At 41.6% G+C, this 23144-nt stretch overlaps 1 protein-coding gene across 1 annotated transcript in view; it reads left to right on the forward strand.

Moving 5' to 3' along the window:
* Positions 1-2763: 2763 nt before the first annotated feature.
* The window catches only part of fasn (fatty acid synthase), an 88042-nt gene continuing 67661 nt past the window's right edge, over positions 2764-23144 (forward strand). Inside the window, exon 1 of the mRNA XM_061967060.2 lies at positions 2764-3036. The gene's annotated coding sequence lies outside the window, so the exon portion shown is untranslated. The remainder of the gene's footprint in view (positions 3037-23144) is intronic.

Here is a 23144-nt window from a genome sequence, read left to right on the forward strand (position 1 = left end):
ATCTAATATAGACGATGCAAGGCATTAGTGAGGTTATAAAGCTTTTGCCTGTTAAAGAAAGGAGACTGATCCAATGCAGCACAGACATTCGAGTGCCACGCTGTCACGACCCAGATGCACACCAGTGCGCAATCATATGGGAGCCGCGCTGAGCGCACCTCCAAGCGCGTCTCGCTGCCGGCGACGGCCGGGTATATGGGCCCGACGCTCCAGCGCCATCCATTTTCAGGGCTAGTTGATTCGGCAGGTGGGTTGTTACACACTCCTTAGCAGGTTCCGACTTCCATGGCCACCGTCCTAGCTGCTGTCTGTATCAACCAGGGTGAGCCCCACCCCTTTCGTGAGCGCACTGCGCGCGGAGTGACCCCTGTTACGCGCCCCCGGCAACAGGGGTGGCGGGCAGGTAAGCTGCGCGGGCGGAGCGCGCGGAGTGACCCCTGTTACGAGCCCCCGGCCACGGGGGTGGCGGGCAGGTAAGCTGCTTACCTGCTGCGCGTGACGCCGGCCGCGGCGAAGGCGGACGAGGCGTGGTGTCGGTGCGGTGGGCGCGGTGGTGACCCTGGACGTGCGTCGGGCCCTTCTCGCGGATCGCCTCAGCTACGGCTCCCGGTGGGGCCCTCTCGGGGGAAGGGGCCTCGGTCCGGGACCCCGGCGAGGCGTCCCTTCTCCGCTCCGTAAAAGTGTCCATCTCTTTTCTTTTTTTTTCTTCTGTTGTGGCATATGCAGCAGGTGCCTGCTCGTTTTTCGTATGTGGGTAACAACATTTAACTATGTATATATATTTCCCAATTGGTTTAACTGCCACCCGCCTGAATCTATTTAAAATCTAATTTTTTTTTATTTCAATCACCCGACCCGACCCGTGGATAAAATCTAATTTTTTTTAATTTCATCCGCCCGATCCGCGGATAATCCGCGGACTCCGCGGTTGTGCCCGCAAACCGCGCATCTCTACTGCAAATACAAAAGAGGCATTCAATTTTTTATGTAAATTTTATTGAATATACCATTGATGTTTTTTCCTTTGTTTTTTTGAAAGTTGATTTTGCACTATTAAGTTATATAAGCGTTGCTTGTTCCATATTTAGTGTTAGAGCAAATCAGTGTAGCAAACTGAGCAATAATTAGCGTTTTATTCATGCACTTTCTCTTGCTACTTCAAGGCTTGAATGTTTGATTCATTCATTATTGTTATTTTATTTTCAAATTTATTATTAGCCTGTGTAAAAAGTTTATTTTGATATTTACCTCAGAAGGCTGCAAATAGAAAAGAGGCATTCAATTTTTATTTAAATTTTATTTGTTATGCCATTGATATTTTTTTTAATTATTATTATTATTATTTGACACTCGTTTTGCATGTCACTATAAAGTTATATAAGCCTAGCTTGTTCAATATTCAATGCAAAACTTGCTTGGGTCCCTATTAAAAGGTTAATTTGTTCAACCTTGGCCCGCGGCTTTGTTCAGTTTAAAATTTTGGCCCACTCTGTATTTGAGTTTGACACCCCTGGCTTAGAAGAAGTAATTGAAGAATAAAGAAATAAATCATCAAAAATTTGACAGTGTGTCGCCAACTTGGGAGAAGCAATTTGAGCACATTGAAGCAATTGTGTTGTTTTTATACAACATTTATTGTCTAAAAGTTAGTTTTTCTTTTAAAAGCTACGTTATATGTTAAGTGTGGCATTTAAATTGATTTCCATTGTTTTCAATGGAACATTGATTTGAGCTAACCAATTAGTTGAGGTTCCATTTGTATTTTGTCTCAAAACTAAAACTACTAAAACTATCCCTAACTATAGGCTACACTAAAACTAACCCTAACACTAGGATACATAACTTTTTAGAAATGTTTTTTGATAACGTTGGAAATGGTTTCATCTGAATTCAAAATTTGCACACTTCCTAGTTTGAGCCCACTTGTGTTTGATTTAAAAAAAAATATATATATATATATATATATATACGCTCACTTTGAAATTATTATTTGTCTTTTGTATGACTTTCAATCCCTGTGCTTAGCAGAGTGGGTCAGGAGGACAGCGTATGATCACCGTGCAAGCTGTCTGAACGCATGAACTGCAGTTACCTCAAAGGTCACGCCAGCGGTTTCGTCATCAGTCGGCCCCGCCTCTTAATCGCGCTATCCTGCTTCCTGTCGACTCTGATTGGACGGCGCGCTCCATCTTCGACAGTGTCATTGGTCGACGTCCGTGTCACTCACTGTGTGCAGGTCACCCACTTCCGTCGCCACCGCGGACTAGTTCCAGGTCATAGATGCGAGTTCAAGGTAACGTTACGTAAATGTAAACAAGGCACATGTCTGTGCGCGTCTGAACGTGACTTGGCTAATGTTCACCGAGAAATACACTCAATAAAATACATTGGAACTATAGTATACAATGTATGTAGTGCGCATTCCGTCCTGGCGCTTGGTCATTTTAGCGCATGCGCGGTAGCAATACTTTAAAAATATACTGTACATGTTGTACAGATGTGTCATTTTGATGCTTTGTAGATGTAAACGCCTGCTAAGTGCTGAGTTGAAAGAAGCTACTGCTTGTAAGTGGCAATGAAGATGACAAAGACAGCAAAGCCCTTTATAACGGATCAGTTGTCTTTTTAAAACACCGTACATCCGTATCATGGAGGCAGACTATCGCAATTAAGATGAAGGATGTTTGATGGAGACGTGACTGTGCATGAACTCCACTAACCCCGACTCTTTTTGTTTTCTTTCCTACAAGGGGCGTTGACCGCATTACTCGCTACTGGCTGGATGCGAGGACCCGGCCTCCTTTCTCATTGGACTAGTCGGCCAGACCAAGCTGTCAGCCCATGTGGCGTGGCGAGGCACAATGTCTGACATTTAAATGCAGCAGAGGGAAGAAAGAGACTAAAAAGCTTTTCACCTCGGAAATAGTCGCCGGACTGTAAAGTAGCCCCCGCCTGCCGTGGACCGACTGAAGTAGGAAACGAGCCAACCCGGTGCTTTTAGCTCGTGACTTTTTGAGGAAGAACCACGCCACTCAGGTAAGTCCTCCTTTTTAGCGGATTTAACTTCCTCCTCCTCGTGCGTGACTCCGTTTAGGATCGAAATAAATATGTCGGACTAAACGACACTGCGGTGATGTTATTATAAGTGATTTTGTCAGCATTCGCCATCAAATAATTTGGGGATTACTTATTATTATTATTATTATAGTGCTGCTTGCTAACTTGACTCTAATGGCTCTCGATCGGGGACGGAGAAACCGAAACGTTGTTAAATTGCCCAATTTAACAAATGAGGCTTCTACGTCCTTGCGACGGACCAGACTTGCCAGTAAATGGATGGATGGAATTCAATTTTGTGTCCGATAATTTTCAAACAAACGCCAAATTGTATGAATCAGCGTTAAATAGCCAGTGGGGTTGGCATTAGGAAAAAGGACAAACAATGTCTTCATGATGTTTTCCACCAGGGGTGTCTTAACTCCTTTTAGATCGGGGGCCATATGGAGAAAAATATACTCCCAAGTGGTCCGGACTCGTAAAATCACAGCAGATAACTTAAAAATAAAGACAACTGCAGATTGTTTACATTCTGAAACGGTACAAATCATTAGTGATGGGATCGGCAGTTCTTTTGACTGTACTGAATCACTAGAATCAGTTCCTTAAATTGAGTCGTTCAAAAAATTAGTTCACCGAATCCCCCCCCCCCAAAAAAAAAATAATAGTAGGGGGGGCGTGCGTAGTACAGTACAGTGCAGACATTCGCGGGAGAAGCAGCAAATAGGGTGAACGTGAGTCCCTACACAGCTCTGTGCATGCAGTACACCAGGCAGTGAGTGACTGACACAGCGCCACAGTCAGCACAGTTCAGTACGTGGACCTGAATCACTTCTGCAGCAGCAGTTCTGTGTGCAGGTCGGCGAATCATGAGTCAGTCAGTAACTGCTTCCCCAGCGGCAGATCTCGGTGTGTGTCAGTTCGCGAACGACACAAGCCCTCAGCACCCAATGAACGACGCGCACAGTGACTGAACGAGAGCCTCAATGTGACGTCCTCCTCCGCGACACAGTCAGTTCTCTGTGTCAGTAGGTTCGCGAGTCCTGATTCTGTCGTTCACTGAGTGATTCATGTCGTTAATCCGCGGTGAACGAATCGTTCGCTCAGTCCCTCCCCCCGCCCCCATGATGAGTAGCTGGCTGCGTCGTTCGCCGACGTCGAGGGTTCAGTGAGTCACAGAATGCGCCAGTTCCACTCATACCGACATGGTCGCGGCGGAGCTCAACTGAACTGAGAAAGGAACGAATCAGTTCATGAAGTGATTCGGTTCAGTATGTTCACTCAAAAGATTAGTTCGTTCGAACGAATCGTTCGCGAACGACACAACATTACAAATCATAATGTTGTTGTTTTCTTTACACTTGCATGTTGCGGTTAATAGTATTCTACCTATTTTGTCGTTATTTATACTTTCTGAATAAATTATGTGATAATGTCCATCAGTTAACTCATTGGTGTTCATTTTCAATCTATCAAGATAAAAAATGATATAAAAATCAAATTACAGGATGTTATTTATGTAGTTTGCCCATTTTCCTCGAATGGTGCACTAACATCATCCATCCATCCATTTTCTACCGCTTGTCCCTTTTGGGGTCGCGGGGGGTGCTGGAGCCTATCTCAGCTGCATTTGGGCGGAAGGCGGGGTACACCCTGGACAAGTCGCCACCTCATCATGTGTTTTTTTTTTGTTTTTTTACATATTTAGCATAATCTACAAAGATTTGCTATTGCGGCATCTAGTGGACACATTTAGAACAGCAGTTTTTCATTCAAAAATCTCAGCTCATTTTTATACTTAGCAAACTCATCCCGCGGGCCGGATAAAACCTGTTCGCGGGCCTTCATTTGACACCCCTGTTTTACACTGTAAAGCATAGGGATTTCAAACGTGCGGCACGCAGGCCTTTTGTGGCCTGCAAGCCCGTATTTTGTAGCCCTCCACTTAACTTAATGGTTTAGTTCAACTGTGTCCAAAGTGTGGCCCGGGGGGCATTTGCGGCCCGCAGCATATTGTCATAATAAAATCAAACAAACAAAAAAACACCAGTAAAAATGTAATAAGGAAAAATAGCAAAAAGAGTTTATGGAGGGGTTCGGGTTATTCCCGAAAGTGCATGCCAGAATTCATTTTGAAGGGCGAGCGTTATCGTTCACAATATTGCTACACGTAATATTTTTGAACTGTTCAGTGGAAAATAACTTTTCACCGGCTGTTATACGATGGAGAAATACTGTGAGTCGTCAAATAAGAAGTCCCTTCGTCGTTATAAGGAGCAAACAGCTGTAATTGGATGTAAGGATCCGTACAAGATCTGAGTGGAGCAGAGACCATGCACGACATCTTCCCGATGTTTCATACCCGGACTTTGTGAATTACTTAATTATCCAACTGAGTCCATTTTACACATTGAAAGACTTTGAAAATGATAAGAGTCAAGGTAGCTATGGCGGCTTCGTTTGTGGATGGGATCGTGACGTTTGTTTATCTCTATATTAAGGCTGGGTGATTCGGACGAAAAATTATATCTCTATATATTCTTAATTAAACTCGATATTCGATGTATAACTCGATATATTTTCCGGTGAAAGTATACATATAAAGATATTCATTTTTGAGCGAGATTCACTGAAATTGAACTGAATGACAACTGTACTGTAAACAGTCAGTGGCACTTTTATGTAACCCAGTTAGACAACATGGGTATTAACAGCACAGAAAATAAACTGTTTAAGTAGCACAGAATTACATAACATAAATAAAATAGAAACATATTATTACTACGTAAAATAAACAAAATAGCTGTGCAAACAATACAAAATGTATCAAACTTGGATAAAAAATTAATTTGCAGGTAGACACTTTTTAATTCCCAGTCGACGATGTAATGGACTGTCAGACATGTACGGTTCTGGTCAGCGCCAAGTAAGTGACTTTACTTAATTGTGCGGCTATGATCTTCCTCATTTCGGCTTACATTTTTGGCAGCATTTCTCGTGCCAAATATGCCCGGCTGGGCAACTTGAGAACAGTTTTGATTTGGGCCCGCCCTATCTTGCCTCTGATTGGCCTGTCCCTAATGTTTTGCTCTAATCTCAACCAATCATGACTCATCATAGTAAACAACCAACCAATCATGGATGTTCTTATATGTACAAGCATGTCTTGGAAGGAGGAAGGGGAGGGGTTTTGTAGGCCATGGAGTGTTGAGAGGGAGTGGGGAGCCAGGAAGAATCAAGGAACACAACAAATAAGTGGTGTTTGGTCATTTTAACGTGAAATAAATTATATCGATATTGCGATATTTTCTAAATTCATATCTTATTTAAAAATATATCGATATATCTTACAAACTTGATATATTGCCCAGCCCTACCCTATATACCCAGTGGACATTGTGTTGTCAAGCCAGGTTAGAGTAATGCACTCTCAGAAATGATCCGACCCAAGTTTGACAGCCTGGATAATAACGGATAACCAATCCAAGATCATCTCAGCACATGTTTGAGAGAAGGATGTTATCATGTCGTTTCACTTTTTTTAATGTGGAGGCTACAGTCCAGATAAGAGAAGTGAATACTATTTTTTTTTATCAATACAACTACTATCAAAGTTCTACGACCAAGCACATCAAGGGGCTGATATCTATTTTAGATTATTTTTTACTTTGAAAATGTTTTACCTAAAATAAGGCGAACAAACACAAAGTCCTCAGCACGTCACGTCTCGTTTGATTGTAGCAATTCATGCTCGCCTTCACTGTTTAGTCTTTTTTTGTGCCCCTTCTGTTTGTCCAGAAATACACTTAGGAATGCAATACAGGCTTGAAATATCTCTCCCACCTCGATTGTGGCAGTTGACTGAATAAATTATCGGTGACAATTCGCGTTTCACTTTTGGAACGTAACTTCTGTCCTTCAATATGGATACAGGCAATGCAATGTGGGAAATATAAAAAGATCCGAACCCCTCAATAGAGGAAAAGCTGACATTGTAATACTAATAATAGGTATGTGTGTATTCGCTGCTGGCTCCGCAGTGGTCAAAAACAAAAGATAAAAATGTAAATGAAAGTGCCGTGGTTAAAGATGACATGTTTACATGTCAGCAGCAACATGAAAATAATTGACCTTCAACAATAAACATTATTATAGGACACACACACAAAGATTTTAGCCAGGAGCACCAACCTGCCAACTGCTTCATGATGCTGTGTGACAGGCTGTGTTGTGAAAATTACTTTTTAAAAGTAATTAAATGTGGTTACTTGATACTTTACCAAAAAAGTAATGGAATTACTAACGGAACTACGCTTTAATAAATGTAATTAATTAATTAAGGTGTTACTTAAAAAAACTTTCAAATATCTGGCATAATGCCATTGAGGTAAGTGTCACATGAGAGCAGTGTGTGCGTGTGCCTTTTTAAAAGGTGGTGCCTGTTGCTTAGTGACGTGTAACGTCAGCTAGTCCACTCAGACTGCCTCTACATTGCAGGCCAAAGTGTCCCAAATCAGATTTTTTTTTAATCAGATTTTTTTCCAACTGACTCTTTACACTGGAAGTATAATGTGATTTTTATCAGACTCCATTGTAAACACATACAGGCACAGGCGGCCTCAACGTTACTTTAAAGTAAATGAAAGTATCATAATGTATAAACTGATGTATATAGTGTAATATATTTGGGAGGGTTGTAATCTCTTTATGGCTGTTAAGTAGAGGAGACACGGAAATCAGTTTGGATCCACGGCAGCTTTATTTTTCAACTCACATGTAAGCAAATGCGCCACAGCGTCAATTCCAGTCTTTAAACAATCGCTCTTTCTTAGAATCAAAATATATATTAATGTTTAACATATAGTCTATTATTCGCGCACTATTGACAAGTGATGCACCGAAAATTCAGGCTAACAGCGGCAGTTTGTCGGCTCTGACCGCAGCTCTTTTTGAAATTTTCACCGGTCGGTGTTACTTTTGCTTAATAAATAGATTGAATGTGCTTCCATGGCTGCAAACAGGGTATTGTTTGGATGTGAACGTAGTTACTAGCGCGCAGTGCAGTTTGTGTCCAGTTTTAGGGTGGTGAAAAAAACATTTTTTACCGACATGTTCCTCCAACTAAGACCTTGTTTTTTCCGTATTGAGAAGGCTTATAGTCAGCCTGAATGTCTCAACTTGAAGGAGCGGGGCTCCCCTCTGTGCATGGCGCAGGAGGAAGTGACACAGTCACACACAGCTTTCAGCGTGCACTGAGTGATCACTTCCACGTCAATCATTTGTTCATGGTTATGAGTTTATTGAAAAAATGTTATACAGGCAAACATTTTATTCTAGTTGGATCAAATTTTGATGGATTTCTTTTAGTAGCAAATTGCGATGAAAGGGTTGAAATCGCGACAAATATGCAATAATTTTTTTTTTAGTTACACAGTCTTTTTTTTTTAATAGTCGCATTTGTGAGTAAATTTGTCGCACCGTACACTCTTGTTAATCACAGGAAAATTATATTTTATTTCACTGAAATCGTCTTACCAAGACCTGTCTGATAACACTGATTTCATTTAAATTAATTTATTTTTAAAAGTTTACAAACATACCTACTAATGATCATATGCTTTGTCACTTATAACACAAAGCTGACAAAAACCTTTGTCGTTAAATACATACATATATAACGTCTGTTTTTTAGTATTTAGGCGGCTAATAGTTGTAAGGGACCTATGATGATTTATTTTGCATTTAAAACCCTTCCTTCAGCTGTATGAAACAGGATTTGGATAAGATTTGTGTTTCAATTTTGTGTGCATTTTACTCCACAGTCACTTTTTTTAACCTGTTTTTTGAGTGCGGAGGCGTTCCCAGATTACGATTGAAACCACGCCCCACTCTTTTCAAAAGTATTGAATTTATCTTTTAAAAACGTACATTGTTAAATTATATATCTTGAAGTCATTGCCGCTATTTTGTTTCCTTAGAGTTGAAAATAAACGTTATACTGATTTGGTGGTCACGACATTAGAAACACCTGCAATCTTACCGATAGATCAGACTAGCTGCATGAAAAGAGCTGCTGTTGGAAGAATTTACGTAATAGCATCTTGCACGTCACTGGTATTATGTGCATGCCAAGATTATATGAAAACAAAAGACTTCATCCTACCTTTTTTGTGTTTCCTAATACCCTGAAGCAGTGGGGAGGAGTTCCGCACAGTCTGGTTGAGAGCTTGGACTAAATGTCCAAATAAGGACATCCACCTCAATGTGATGTCACAACTGCAAAACACTGGGAAAAAAGCATCCAAAACTTTGTGCAAGCTGAGGCTAAAATGCATGAATCTTTTGATTTGATACATTGACATAGTTTAACACGACTATCCAACTTTGTAACAACATTTATTAGTCAGAAAATACTGTACATATTTCATCATAGGTCCTTTTTTAAATATAATATAATTGGTGATGAGCCCACTACAGAGAGCACTAATTAGAGTAACAATGCAAACTCAAAAATGACAGCACAACTAACACACCTTGGGCAACAATTTAAAGACTTTAAAGATTCTTCATTGTAAATTCCTCCATACATGCAAAACATAAGGAAGAAGCGAGACACTGTTTCTTTTGAGGAAATTTTCCAAGCTTGGGTGGAGAGTGGCCGCTATGTCCAAGTGCGCCGCCAAACATTTTGCCATTTAAAAAAACAGGTTAAGGAAAAAAGACACCATAGAGACTACAGCCAGACGCCATGTGGTCTCCACAAAAGCTGAGGTGTGTCTGACCATCTCCTGGGGAACTGAACAGTGTCAGACTCAAAATATAAACATTATTACATTCAATTAAACATTTATTATAAGGCCTACTTTTGCCCAGGGTCACTATTGCTGCTGTTATAAGTATACTGAACAAAAATATAAACGTAACACTTTTATTTTTTGGTCCTATTTTTCATGAGTTGAACTCAAAGGTCTAAAACTTTTACTATAAACACAAAATACCTATTCCTCTAAAATATTGTTCACAAATCTGTTGAAATCTGTCTTAGTGAGCATTTCTTCTTTGCCAAGATAATCCATCCCACCTCACAGTTATGGCATATCAAGATGCTGATAAAATGGCATGATTATTGCACAGGTGTGCCTTAGGCTGCCCACAATAAAATGCCACTCTGAAATGTGCAGTTTTGCTTTTTCGGAGGTCCTGAGGGGGTCAGAAAAGCAGTCAGTATCTGGTGTGACCACCATTTGCCTCACGCAGTGCAACACATCTCTTAATTAATTGAATAAATATATATTCCCCTGGAGGGAAAGTCTGCCCTGTGTTCCTCGACTACAGTCTGAATGGGAGCCGAACACCAAGAAAGGTGTAACAACTACATTATTACCTGTAACTCCTTATGCAGATCTGAATGTTTATTATTTAAATGTTTACCTAAGTTTGAAACAAAGGTGGTGATAATAATCGCCACGTTTTGCAAGGCATGTTTTGAAGCAGCGCGGCTCCTCCCTGTTTAAAGCATCACCTTTATCGTTAGTTTTGAAGCCCAAATACCTCCATATTGCGCTTCAAGCACCCCCTTTATTATCCAGTAGAATTGTCGTTTTTTTTTGCCAATTTTCCTCTCCATGATGTTACTGCTTGTATGCGCTTTGTGTGTGCGTTTTGACACAATCAACATCATGCGCCTCAGCTCTTTAGTCACCGCCGCACAGCAGCACATGGATGAAACGGTACCGGCATGTTTCAAAAGCGGTATAGTACCGTTTCCAATTAATTAGTATTCCGATATTTTATGAGTACCGGTATATCGTACAACCCTAATGTGTGTGTGTGTGTGTGTGTGTGTGTGTGTGTGTATATATATATATATAAGACGCGGCTAATGGTAGTCACCAATGTAGCCTTCAAAGCCCTCTAAAACAACTTCAAAACCCTCCACCAACATTTTTTATACACACTACATATATATATATATATATATATATATATATATATATATATATGTGTATATGTATATATATATATATATATATATATATATATATATATATATATATAGCAATGTGTATGTATATACATACATGTGTATACGTGTGTGTGTGTGTGTGTGTGTGTATATCTATATATGTATATTAGGAGTATTACCTTTTTTTTTTTAAATAATTATCTCATTAAAATATTTTTTAAGTAATATACGTCTATATATATTTAGATTATAACGATCAAATTCAAACCTTTTAAGTAATATATTTTTTAATTATTCATGAACCTTTTTTTATAATGTATGTATATTTTATGTATGTATGTTTTTAGGGTCACACTGTATGTATTTTATATTTATACTTTTCTGTTACTGCAGTGGTGTCGTTAAGCAATGGAATAGGCAGCATACTGGTAACGCTGCTTGTTATTTTTGCTATCATAATGCCGTCTGTCGGGTTTTAGAGATGTCTTTTAATTTATGCAGGAGTGTAAATGATTAAATATCGGACTGAAAGGTTCTATCCACCACAACATGACAGTGGTCCTTCAAGGCAACGTAGGTTCGGTTTTAGATAAAAAAAAAAAAGGAAAAAAAGTGAGTCGTAAATAATAATAATACCTGAAAGAGCGTGAGAAATTCCAGAGGAGGCTGGGGAATGTTGTGTGCCAAAACTAGAAAGGCAGTAATGAAAAGGGCCTGAGAGTTGTTCTTCATGGGCGCGGTGCCAACTTGTCTTTTCAGAAGACTTCAATGGCAAACAAACCTAATTGACAGCATTGGTGAATAATCAAAGAAAGACTTCATTATGAATAGAGTGTTGATTGTATTCTAGTCCTACATAAGTGGAATTATATCCGGATGTTGGTAAATGCATTTTATTAAGGAATTATATTACATCAATCTTAACAATGTATACATTTCAGTTCATTCTTGCCCATAGAAATGTGATAAGTATGATCCTGTTGTAAAGCATGTTCTTACTTACTGGAGGAAAGAGGGGGCCACATGTTTTCCCTGAAAAGTTGTTGGACAAGTTCAGACCAGTTGTGGTTGCGGTAAGCTAATAGCGTAAATATCCTCAGTATTGTCAGCATCGTAAAATCGAAGTGAGTCATGGTTTGACAACTGAAATGTAGTAAGTAACTGTGGATGGGGGGCGTGGCCTGCAGGCCTGCAGCAAAACGGGGTGTGCCAGGACCGGCCTCGAAGTCAGCGACAGGTGCGTAGATGGCCAACCTGGGCCTTGTCATCTAATCACCTGTCGCTCTGTATAAGCAGCAACCGGCAGGAGAGACGTTGTTGGAGCTGGAGTGAGTCTGCCAGAGAGACAAGGGACAATTGCTGCAAAGCATCCTGCAGACATTTCCACAATAAAACTGTATTGTAACCCTAAACCGGGCTCTCATGTCGGTGCTTGGTGGTCCGAGGAACCCACTAAGGAGCAACCTCCACAGTAACTTAGATAAGGAAAGTACACATGACCCTCTGTAACTGAAATCCAGCACTGTAATTGTGGTGACATGGCAGCATCTCAAAGGAATTTTGCCAATTGCTCACAATCATTTGAGAGACAAGAAGACAAAAGGTTTTTTTGGGGTTTGTTTTGCATTGCAACATGTAAAAATCGGATCGTTCTAGGTAGCTAGCAATGCAGCCAATAGGAGCAATCATTTCTACCTCTAAATCACTTTAGAATGCATTATAGAATTGTCAACAATACTTAATTTACGTTCCGTAACCTGTATGATAACCAAACTAAAGCAACATTGTTACTATTAGAGTGAACACTGAGGAACTCTGTTTCTAGCGTAGTAACACATCGGTGTGCTTTGGTATTAGCCGTAACAGCTAACTATGGCAAGAGATATGCTAGCTTCTATGTCAGCATGAAACACGTTTGAGTTTACAGTCTGTACTGACTGAAAAACAAGAACAATCATATTACGGTACCTGTAAAGTCTTATTTCATGTTTTGTTTGTACAGCATATGTACTGTAGTTGTACTAACACGCATGACGTGCTGCGTGTATCATGGTCAATATATATAGTGTGACTCACTCGATGGACAGTTGTCTCTTTGGTCCAGCTGGCTGGGGACGTTTTTTCTGGTTTATTTGGGTAAGTATGCCATTTATGTCGAAATAGCTGGTCTTCAAATTCCACATTTGCAGCTTCGAGTCGCTTTCACCTCATTCTCTCGGCTTTCGTCTGCTCCAACGCCTCACCCGCTTTTCCGTGCTCGCTTCTATATGCAGCAGTTCATCCTCTGTTCAGTCAGCTTCAAAAAGACAAGGTTGTGAATCCTCAGTTGTCAAAAAATAGTTGTCTACATTGTTTGTTACCGAATCTGCCATGATTAGAAAACAATCGTTGTTGTTTCTCGGAGTAGGAACATTTGTTGCCGGAAGTCAGAAGTGCGCTTCTATGGAAACGGAAATCAATGCGCAGAAGTCAGTCCCGTAAATGTTTAAAATGATCAAAATATAGTATATATTTAACATATTACATATTCTGTCTGTTACTACATTTTATATATATATATATATATATATATATATATATATATATATATATATATATATATATATATATATATATATATATATATATATAATTTGAAGTTGTTTTAGAGGGCTTTGAAGGCTACATTGGTGACTACCATTAGCCACGTCTTCCAAGCATTTTTTTTATCATCTTTAAAATCCTAATAATTAAAAAAGACATGTGTGTTCTTGTCTCTCATAATGATTGTAAACGACAGGCACATTTCCAAAAAAAAGGGCCGTTCCCCTTTAAGGCATGCAAAGTGTTTCTTCAGAAGCGCTTAAAATTCCACAATGTATTTGTTAATGTTTTGTTGTATTTGTTGTGGCTCAGATGACGGGTCATAAAATAAATTATGAATGGAAGTGGATGTTTGGTACTTTTGTGTTTTGTCTCATAATAAAATAACACAGTGACCCCATGTTGTCTCGTCTGTTGTTTTTTTACATAGGTGTAGCCTACGTTGAGATATATTGTCCCATTTAGATCACTGGTAAATCCGAATTTGGAAACCTTATTTTTTATTTTATTTTATTTTTTTTCAAATATTTTTATTGAATTTTGCAGACAGTACAGTATAATGGATCATGGCAACAGCAAGTTGAGGTATCTGCACATTTTACAATATGTAACATAATAAACCCCACCCCTTACAATACCCACCCACTTTAATTCCCAAGGTAATTGTCACCTAGTGCCCACAACAAATATAGACACACATAAATATATGCAAACTTGGATTCAATCTAACAAAATATATTCAAAATATATTCCCCCCCGTTCGGGTGGGGGAACGGGTCCTGACTGTGGTTTGCGCTTACGCGCCAAACCGCAGTTCAGAGTACCCACCCTTTTTGGATTCACTCGAGGGAGTACTTGAGAGTGCTCCCCCAGGTGATTCCCTCGTGCTACTGGGGGACTTCAATGCTCATGTTGGCAACGACAGTGAAACCTGGAGAGGCGTGATTGGGAAGAAATTGCTGCCCGGATCTGAACCCGAGCGGTGTTTTGTTATTGGACTTTTGTGCCCGATACAGATTGTCCATAACGAACACCATGTTCAAACATAAGGGTGTCCATATGTGCACTTGGCACCAGGACACCCTAGGCCGCAGTTCCATGATCAACTTTGTAGTTGTGTCATCGGATTTGCGGCCTCATGTTTTGGACACTCGGGTGAAGAGAGGGGCGGAGCTATCTACCGATCACCACCTGGTGGTGAGTTGGCTGCGATGGTGGGGGAGGATGCCGGACAGACCTGGCAAGCCCAAACGCATTGTGAGGGTTTGCTGGGAACGTCTGGCAGAGTCTCCTGTCAGAGAGAGTTTCAATTCCCACCTCCGGAACGACTTTGAACATGTCACGAGGGAGGTGCGGGACATTGAGTCCGAATGGACCATGTTCCGCGCCTCTATTGTCGAGGCGGCTGATTGGAGCTGTGGCCGGAAGGTAGTTGGTGCTTGTCGTGGCGGTAATCCTAGAACCCGTTGGTGGACACCGGCGGTGAGGGATGCCGTCAAGCTGAAGAAGGAGTCCTATCGGGTTCTTTTGGCTCATAGGACTCCTGAGGCAGCGGACTGGTACCGACAGGCCAAGCGGTCTGCGACTTCAGCGGTCGCAGAGGCAAAAACTCGGACATGGGAGGAGTTCGGGGAAGCCATGGAAAACGACTTCCGGACGGCTTCGAAGCAATTCTGGACCACCATCCGCCGCCTCAGGAAGGGGAAGCAGTGCAGTGTCAACACCGTGTATGGTGGGGATGGTGCTCTGCTGACCTCGACTGCGGATGTTGTGGATCGGTGGAGAGAATACTTCGAAGACCTCCTCAATCCTACCAGCACGTCTTCCTATGAGGAAGCAGGGCCTGTGGAATCTGAGGTGGGCTCTCCTATTTCTGGGGCTGAGGTTGCCGAGGTAGTTAAAAAGCTCCTCGGTGGCAAGGCCCCGGGGGTGGATGAGATCCGCCCGGAGTTCCTTAAGGCTCTGGATGTTGTGGGGCTGTCTTGGTTGACAAGACTCTGCAACATCGCGTGGACATCGGGGGCGGTACCTCTGGATTGGCAGACCGGGGTGGTGGTTCCTCTCTTTAAGAAGGGGAACCGGAGGGTGTGTTCCAACTATCGTGGGATCACACTCCTCAGCCTTCCCGGTAAAGTCTATTCAGGTGTACTGGAGAGGAGGCTACGCCGGATAGTCGAACCTCGGATTCAGGAGGAACAGTGTGGTTTTCGTCCTGGTCGTGGAACTGTGGACCAGCTCTATACTCTCGGCAGGGTCCTTGAGGGTGCATGGGAGTTTGCCCAACCAGTCTACATGTGCTTTGTGGACTTGGAGAAGGCATTCGACCGTGTACCCCGGGAAGTCCTGTGGGGAGTGCTCAGAGAGTATGGGGTATCGGACTGTCTTATTGTGGCAGTTCGCTCCCTGTATAATCAGTGTCAGAGCTTGGTCCGCATTGCCGGCAGTAAGTCGGACACGTTTCCAGTGAGGGTTGGACTCCGCCAAGGCTGCCCTTTGTCACCGATTCTGTTCATAACCTTTATGGACAGAATTTCTAGGCGCAGTCAGGGCGTTGAGGGTATCTGGTTTGGTGGCTGCAGGATTAGGTCTCTGCTATTTGCAGATGATGTGGTCCTGATGGCTTCCTCCGGCCAAGATCTTCAGCTCTCACTGGATCGGTTCGCAGCCGAGTGTGAAGCGACTGGGATGGGAATCAGCACCTCCAAGTCCGAGTCCATGGTTCTCGCCCGGAAAAGGGTGGAGTGCCATCTCCGGGTTGGGGAGGAGATCTTGCCCCAAGTGGAGGAGTTCAAGTACCTCGGAGTCTTGTTCACGAGTGGGGGAAGAGTGGATCGTGAGATCGACAGGCGGATCGGTGCGGCGTCTTCAGTAATGCGGACACTGTATCGATCCGTTGTAGTGAAGAAGGAGCTGAGCCGGAAGGCAAAGCTCTCGATTTACCGGTCGATCTACGTTCCCATCCTCACCTATGGTCATGAGCTTTGGGTCATGACCGAAAGGACAAGATCATGGGTACAAGCGGCCGAATTGAGTTTCCTCCGCCGAGTGGTGGGGCTCTCCCTTAGAGATAGGGTGAGAAGCTCTGTCATTCGGGGGGAGCTCAAAGTAAAGCCGCTGCTCCTCCACATCGAGAGGAGCCAGATGAGGTGGTTCGGGCATCTGGTCAGGATGCCACCCGAACGCCTCCCTAGGAAGGTGTTTCGGGCACGTCCGACCGGTAGGAGGCCACGGAGAAGACCCAGGACACGCTGGGAAGACTATGTCTCCCGGCTGGCCTGGGAACGCCTCGGGATCCCCCGGGAGGAGCTGGACGAAGCGGCTGGGGAGAGGGAAGTCTGGGCTTCCCTGCTTAAGCTGCTGCCCCCGCGACCCGACCTCGGATAAGCGGAAGAAGATGGATGGATGGATGGATATTAAAGATAAATAAAGGAATAGATAAGGTAAAATAAATAAATAAATACTACATAAGATATACACTAAAATATAACGTAAAAGTAAATAAACACAAGGAATGAGGGTCGGGGGGCTTCAGCGGTCAGCTGTGTCTAAGTTGTGTTACTCGAATCGCTTGGGGTGATGTCAAGCTTGTCCCTAATAAGGTCTAGGAGGGGGCCCCAAATTTTATGGAAAGATGACACAGATCCTTTCTGCGAGAACCGAAGCTTCTCTAATTGCAGACACCGCAAGGCATCTTGTATCCAACTGTTATGGCTCGGTGTAAACGGAAGCTTCCATTTAAAAAGAATTGTACGCCTAGCCAGCAGAGTCGTTAACGCAATGACGTGACGAGCGGTTGCAGGTAAACCGTCCACCTGCGGAACGCCAAAAAGGGCAGTCAGCAGGCTGGGTGTTATTGTCCTATCGAGGGCCTGCTCGGTGTCAAAAATAGCCGACCAAAAACTTGAGAGTTTTGGGCACGTCTAGAACATATGCAAATGGTCAGCTGGGGATTGTCTACAGCGGTTACAAGTGTCGCTATGGTTGCGGTATATTTTAGCCAGTCTAGCATTGGTGAAATGTGCTTTATGTAGTACCTTACATTGTATTAGGCCATGCCTAGCACATATAGACGATGAATGTACCAGCCTCAAAGCCTCTCTCCACCTCCCGTCAGGTATAGGTGCCCCAAGGTCATGCTCCCAGGATTCTCTGACAGTTGAAGTATTAACGAATTTGGTAATCTTAAACTGTGTATCTTGATCAGGTTGAGCCAATCCATTGCTGCTTTGAAAAAACGTCATAAAAGTATTGCTTGTAAAACCAGTGGTGGTCAATCAAGCTAGAATGGCTGTTGTACAGCAAGCAGCGCGAGAACTATCTGAGTACAAAAGAGGCTTAAATCTTCCTAGAAAAGCAGATACGAGCCAAAAAAATCAAACTATGCAATAGAATAGATCCCTATACATAATCAAAAAAAGATTTGTCGAGTGATATCAAAGATTGTCTGTCGCGTTCTCAGACATATGGAACTATTGTGCTGCAAACATCATTCTCCATGACAAAACAGATGGAAATGCATGGAGGTCTACAACTTCTTTGTGTGTGGCTGGGTCAGGGAAATTGGTATCAAGAGTTTTCCGGATAAATCATGCCTTGTTTTGGCTCGGGTAAGGTTGCATTTCATGATTTAACTTTGTGTCTACTATGTTACTGTTGCATGTGCCCTTCACGAGTAGCGTGTTTTCCCTGTTTTTATCAAAATATAACTATAGATGTCAACATTGTGTATGTTCTGAAAGATTCATTTATGGTTGTTGCCTTTGGTATGTTCATTTATGATTGCTCTTTTAGGTTTTAGCTGATATTTGCTCTCTTTTATTTAGACTCGCCAAGTTGGTGCTTTTCAAAACACTTGTAGCAAACGTGTTTAAGACATACAAATAAATAAGATATCAAGATACTACTTAAATGGGAAATAATAAACGTTTAAAGTATATCATACAAGCCTTCAGTGGAGTGATCACTGCAAACTCATGCATTCTTCGACTCTGCTCCCTTGGAGTAGAGTGTGAGCTACATACTTTTCTCATCGTTTTGTCAAATATTGCACTCTTCCTCCCTTTTTAATTACCTCTCGAGGAACTCTGAAGAAACATTTATCCTGAATGGCGCCTAGTACCCATTGAGAACAGAGCTATCTTGACGACCACGTGTATTCATTTGGCGGGACATGAGCCGAATATGACATCAGTAACATCCCAGCAATAAAAGATTACTTGATCATTTGTAGCAAAAATAAATAAATAAATAAAGATTTCCTAATACGGATAATTTTCATCCAGATTAAATGTTTTGAACAAGCCCATACTGACACTAGCCTTAATCTTAATCTTAATCTTGACACTATGGATCGACCCGCCCTTCTGTTTCTTACGTGTCGTGTAGCGACTGCAACAATGCTGACACACCAACAGTTGTATCATCTCTCTATAGACTTTTATTAATCTACTTGTTCATTCCCTACTTTCTGCTGTAACGTGGTTCCATCTGCACTTCTTAACGGGGAACTGTACTATTTTTGTTCACAACCATTATGTAAGACATGATGACAGGTGGATTTTTTTTTAATGCATTCTAAAAATAAACATAAATAAAAGTCCGCTTACAGTGGAACCAATGGGAGCTCCACTATTCCGCCCATAAAATCCGATAAATAACCATTCAAAAAGCGCCAACAATACTCAATTTACATTTCGGGACTTGAATATTAAACAAGTAGTAGTGATATTGTTATTATAAGCACTAACGCAGACAATCTATTTATAGCGGCAATGTGATCACTTCCGGGTGTGCCTATGTTTACATTATTGTGTGGTCTGCCACTTTCTTGCTTCCTTGCTCCCTGTAAGTTTATTGTAGATCATAAATCATGCCTCTCACCTGGACATAAAAGGTCTGATGAGGTAATCCGACAAGTTGTGACACTTTGACTGCCATATAGGATCTGAAACTGGCGAGGACAACACGAAAAGTGCTTGTGTCAACCAAAGCACTTATTTTTTGGTGTTTAAAGTTAGCTTAGCGGTTAGCTTAGTTGTTAACATGCCAGCTTGCTTTCGGTGTGTAACATTGTTAGCCTCGTCCTCCAATAATAATAATGATACTTAATATACTAAGAAATGCAGTTTATTTGCCAAATGGAAGTAATAAATAAATAAATGGGTTATACTTGTATAGTGCTTTTCTACCTTCAAGGTACTCAAAGCGCTTGGACAGTATTTCCACATTCACCCATACACACACACATTCACACACTGATGGCGGGAGCTGCCATGCAAGGCGCCAACCAGCAGCCATCAGGAGCAAGGGGTGAAGTGTCTTGCCCAAGGACACAACAGACGTGACTAGGATGGTAGAAGGTGGGGATTGAACCCCAGTAACCAGCAACCCTCCGATTACTGGCACGGCCACTCTACCAACTTCGCCACGCCGTCCCAGTAATTATTATTGGTTTAGGGGAGCGGCTCCACACTGTGTATAGAGACACATACTTTAACTAGCTGCTGGCTGCTTGTCAGTCAGAGAGGATCAGTGTTTGTGATTGGCATTAAAAAGCCAATCACTTACTTTCTCACAAAAATTGTCCGATACCAATCAGTGGCCAATCAGTAGGCACATGCCTAATTGAAATGAATTAAAATCCATTTAATTGGTGCGTTGGCCCCCCAAAACAGCACAATTTTATCATGTAACATACCTTTTAAAAAGAAAAACAGACTTAGATGAGAAATATTGCATCAAAAACAATCTAGAATACAATGTTCAACCAATAACTACAGTAATTTACCTGCTATTCCGTCAAACATACTATCAACAGATTCTCCATATTTCATGGATAAATGTCTGCTATTTGGATATTAATTTAACATCCTTTGCTGGCGTTACTTACTCCAGCTTGAGTATGGTGCAGACTAGCAGTGCTACGCTTGATTTACCGTATTTTTTGGAGTATAAGTCACTCCGCAGTATAAATCGCACCGACCGAAAATGCATAATAAAGAAGGAAAAAAACATATATAAGTCGCACTGGAGTATAAGTCGCATTTTTTGGGGAAATTTATTTGATAAAACACAACACCAAGAATAGACATTTGAAAGGCAATTTAAAATAAATAAAGAATAGTGAACAACAGGCTGAATAAGTGTAATAAATAACCAACTGAGAATGTGCCTGGTATGTTAACGTAACATATTATGGTAAGAGTCATTCAAATAACTATAACATATAGAACATGCTATACGTTTACCAAACAATCTGTCACTCCTAATCGCTAAATCCGATTAAATCTTATACATCTAGTCTCTGAATGAGCTAAATAATATTATTTGAGATTTTACGGTAATGTGTTAATAATTTCACACGTACGTCGCTCCTTAATATAAGTCGCACCCCCGGCCAAACTATGAAAAAAACTGCGACTTATAGTCCGAAAAATACGGTACTTCACCAAGTCGGTTGCACGCTCGGTCATGGTTTAAACTGACCGATTTCTTTAATTCAATTAATTCTTAGTACTGTTCCTCACACTCACTTTCTTTGTTACCATGGTTGAAAAACAAAGGTCTTAGGGTGGCTTACTATGGCATTAGCTTTGCCAACGAGTGGCGGTAAGGCTCTTAAACCCTACTTTTGCTCGTAACCTAAATTATATAACAATTTTTAGCTGAGAGACAGCTAGATGGAGACCGCATACTACTAGTGGTACACGTATCACAGTTTGAGAATCACTGCTCTATAATGACAAAGACAACCAAAATCTTCAGGAAATAATAAATAAACATAGACCTCAAGTCTCACAGAAATATGTTAGGATGTTGTGTGAATTCTCACAAGACCTCCAGTCAGTGAGAACCACCCGCTAACTGTTTCTTGTTGCTCTTCTACACAGTTACTATAAGAGAAGAAAACCAATGGATGTTAAGAAAATTTGAATTTGTTAGAAGCATACGTGTTACACATTTTACACTTGTGTGACAAACAAGTAATAGATATTAGGTTGGTGGTGTGACATTTTTCCACTTTTCTCTACATTGTTGAGAAAACTGTGTGTATCGCATTGTACTGTGTGATATCGGTGCTATTTGATAAAGGAGCGATGATAATAGAATACATGAAATTCCTTTGATACAGTGTAGTCTAATTCGACTCCAAGGCACGAAGTGTGCGATAGAACCCTGCGGCCATCAGACACTTGACGTGATCATTCTTTTTAAATAGTTATGTCATGCTAGATGTCATGTGCAGGGTCTTAGCATGTGTTCCGGGTCAGGTAAGGCTTTGTACTAAAGGTGCATCGTCATTGTAATCCTAAAGGCAGCGCTTCCTGAACCACAAATCCTTTCAGATTCTAAGACTGTGTCCCAAATGGAATACTTCCGTTAGTATACCTAAATAATTATACTGTTTACACTGTGTAAAAAATCTAACTGAACGTCATTGCCATAGCCTGGTCCAAGCAAGCCTCCATGGGGCACTAAGCGAAATTTGATTTTGTGGCCCTCTTTCTGATTTTGGGGTCCTCTATTGATTTTGAGGCCCTTTATTTCTGCCAATGATATTACCTGTTGCTCATTCACACACCGACTATAAACTCGGCTCTGGCAGTGTTGTTTACATTATCTTATTGTTAGCCTGGCATGTCTTTACATATGACATGTCATTGTTAAATACATGGTGGTGGCCCAGTTGAGAACATAAATAATACCAATGCAATTATAACACAAATAATACCAATGAATGAATGATGTCCAGGGTGCCACATATGGTTACCAATTCCAAAATGTAGAACATTCAGCTACAAGAGTGGCCTGGGGTTGAACGTTCCAAGTGATAAAGCTTTGTATTTGCCGTAAATGTATAATTTTCTCTCATCATGTTAGATATATAGGCAGCACGGTGACACAGGGGTTAGTGCATGTGCCTCACAATACGAAGGTCCTGAGTAGTCCTGGGTTCGATGCTACGCTCGGGACCTTTCTGTGTGGAGTTTGCATGTTCTCCCCGTGACTGCGTGGGTTCCCCGCGGGTACTCCAGCTTCCTCCCACCTCCAAAGACATGCACCTGGGGATAAGTTGATTGGCCCTAGTGTGTGAATGTGAGTGCGAATATTGTCTGTCTATCTGTGTTGGCCCTGCGATGAGGTGGCGACTTGTCCAGGGTGTACACCGCCTTCCACCCGAATGCAGCTGAGATAGGCTCCAGCACCCCCCGCGACCCCAAAAGGGACAAGCGGTAGGAAATGGATGGATGGATGTTAGATATATGTTATTTAATGTTTCTGTTTTACCGAGAAAGCACATTTCGAAGTTAAATTCCTTGTGTGTTAAGCATACGCGGCCAGTAAAACTGATTCTGAATCGGTTTATTATGTTTGGTAACAAAAACCTGGAACAGCAATGTGCAAAAACAATTTGTTGTGCAAGAAAACAATTAAGTGCAACAATAAAACCACTCCGATATATAGAAAAGTAACAAATTCAATTTTACAAAAACAAAAAGAATTAAAGGCCTACTGAAACCCACTACTACCGACCACG

This window comes from Nerophis lumbriciformis, linkage group LG11, assembly GCF_033978685.3.
Source record: "Nerophis lumbriciformis linkage group LG11, RoL_Nlum_v2.1, whole genome shotgun sequence".
Lineage (NCBI taxonomy): Eukaryota > Metazoa > Chordata > Actinopteri > Syngnathiformes > Syngnathidae > Nerophis > Nerophis lumbriciformis.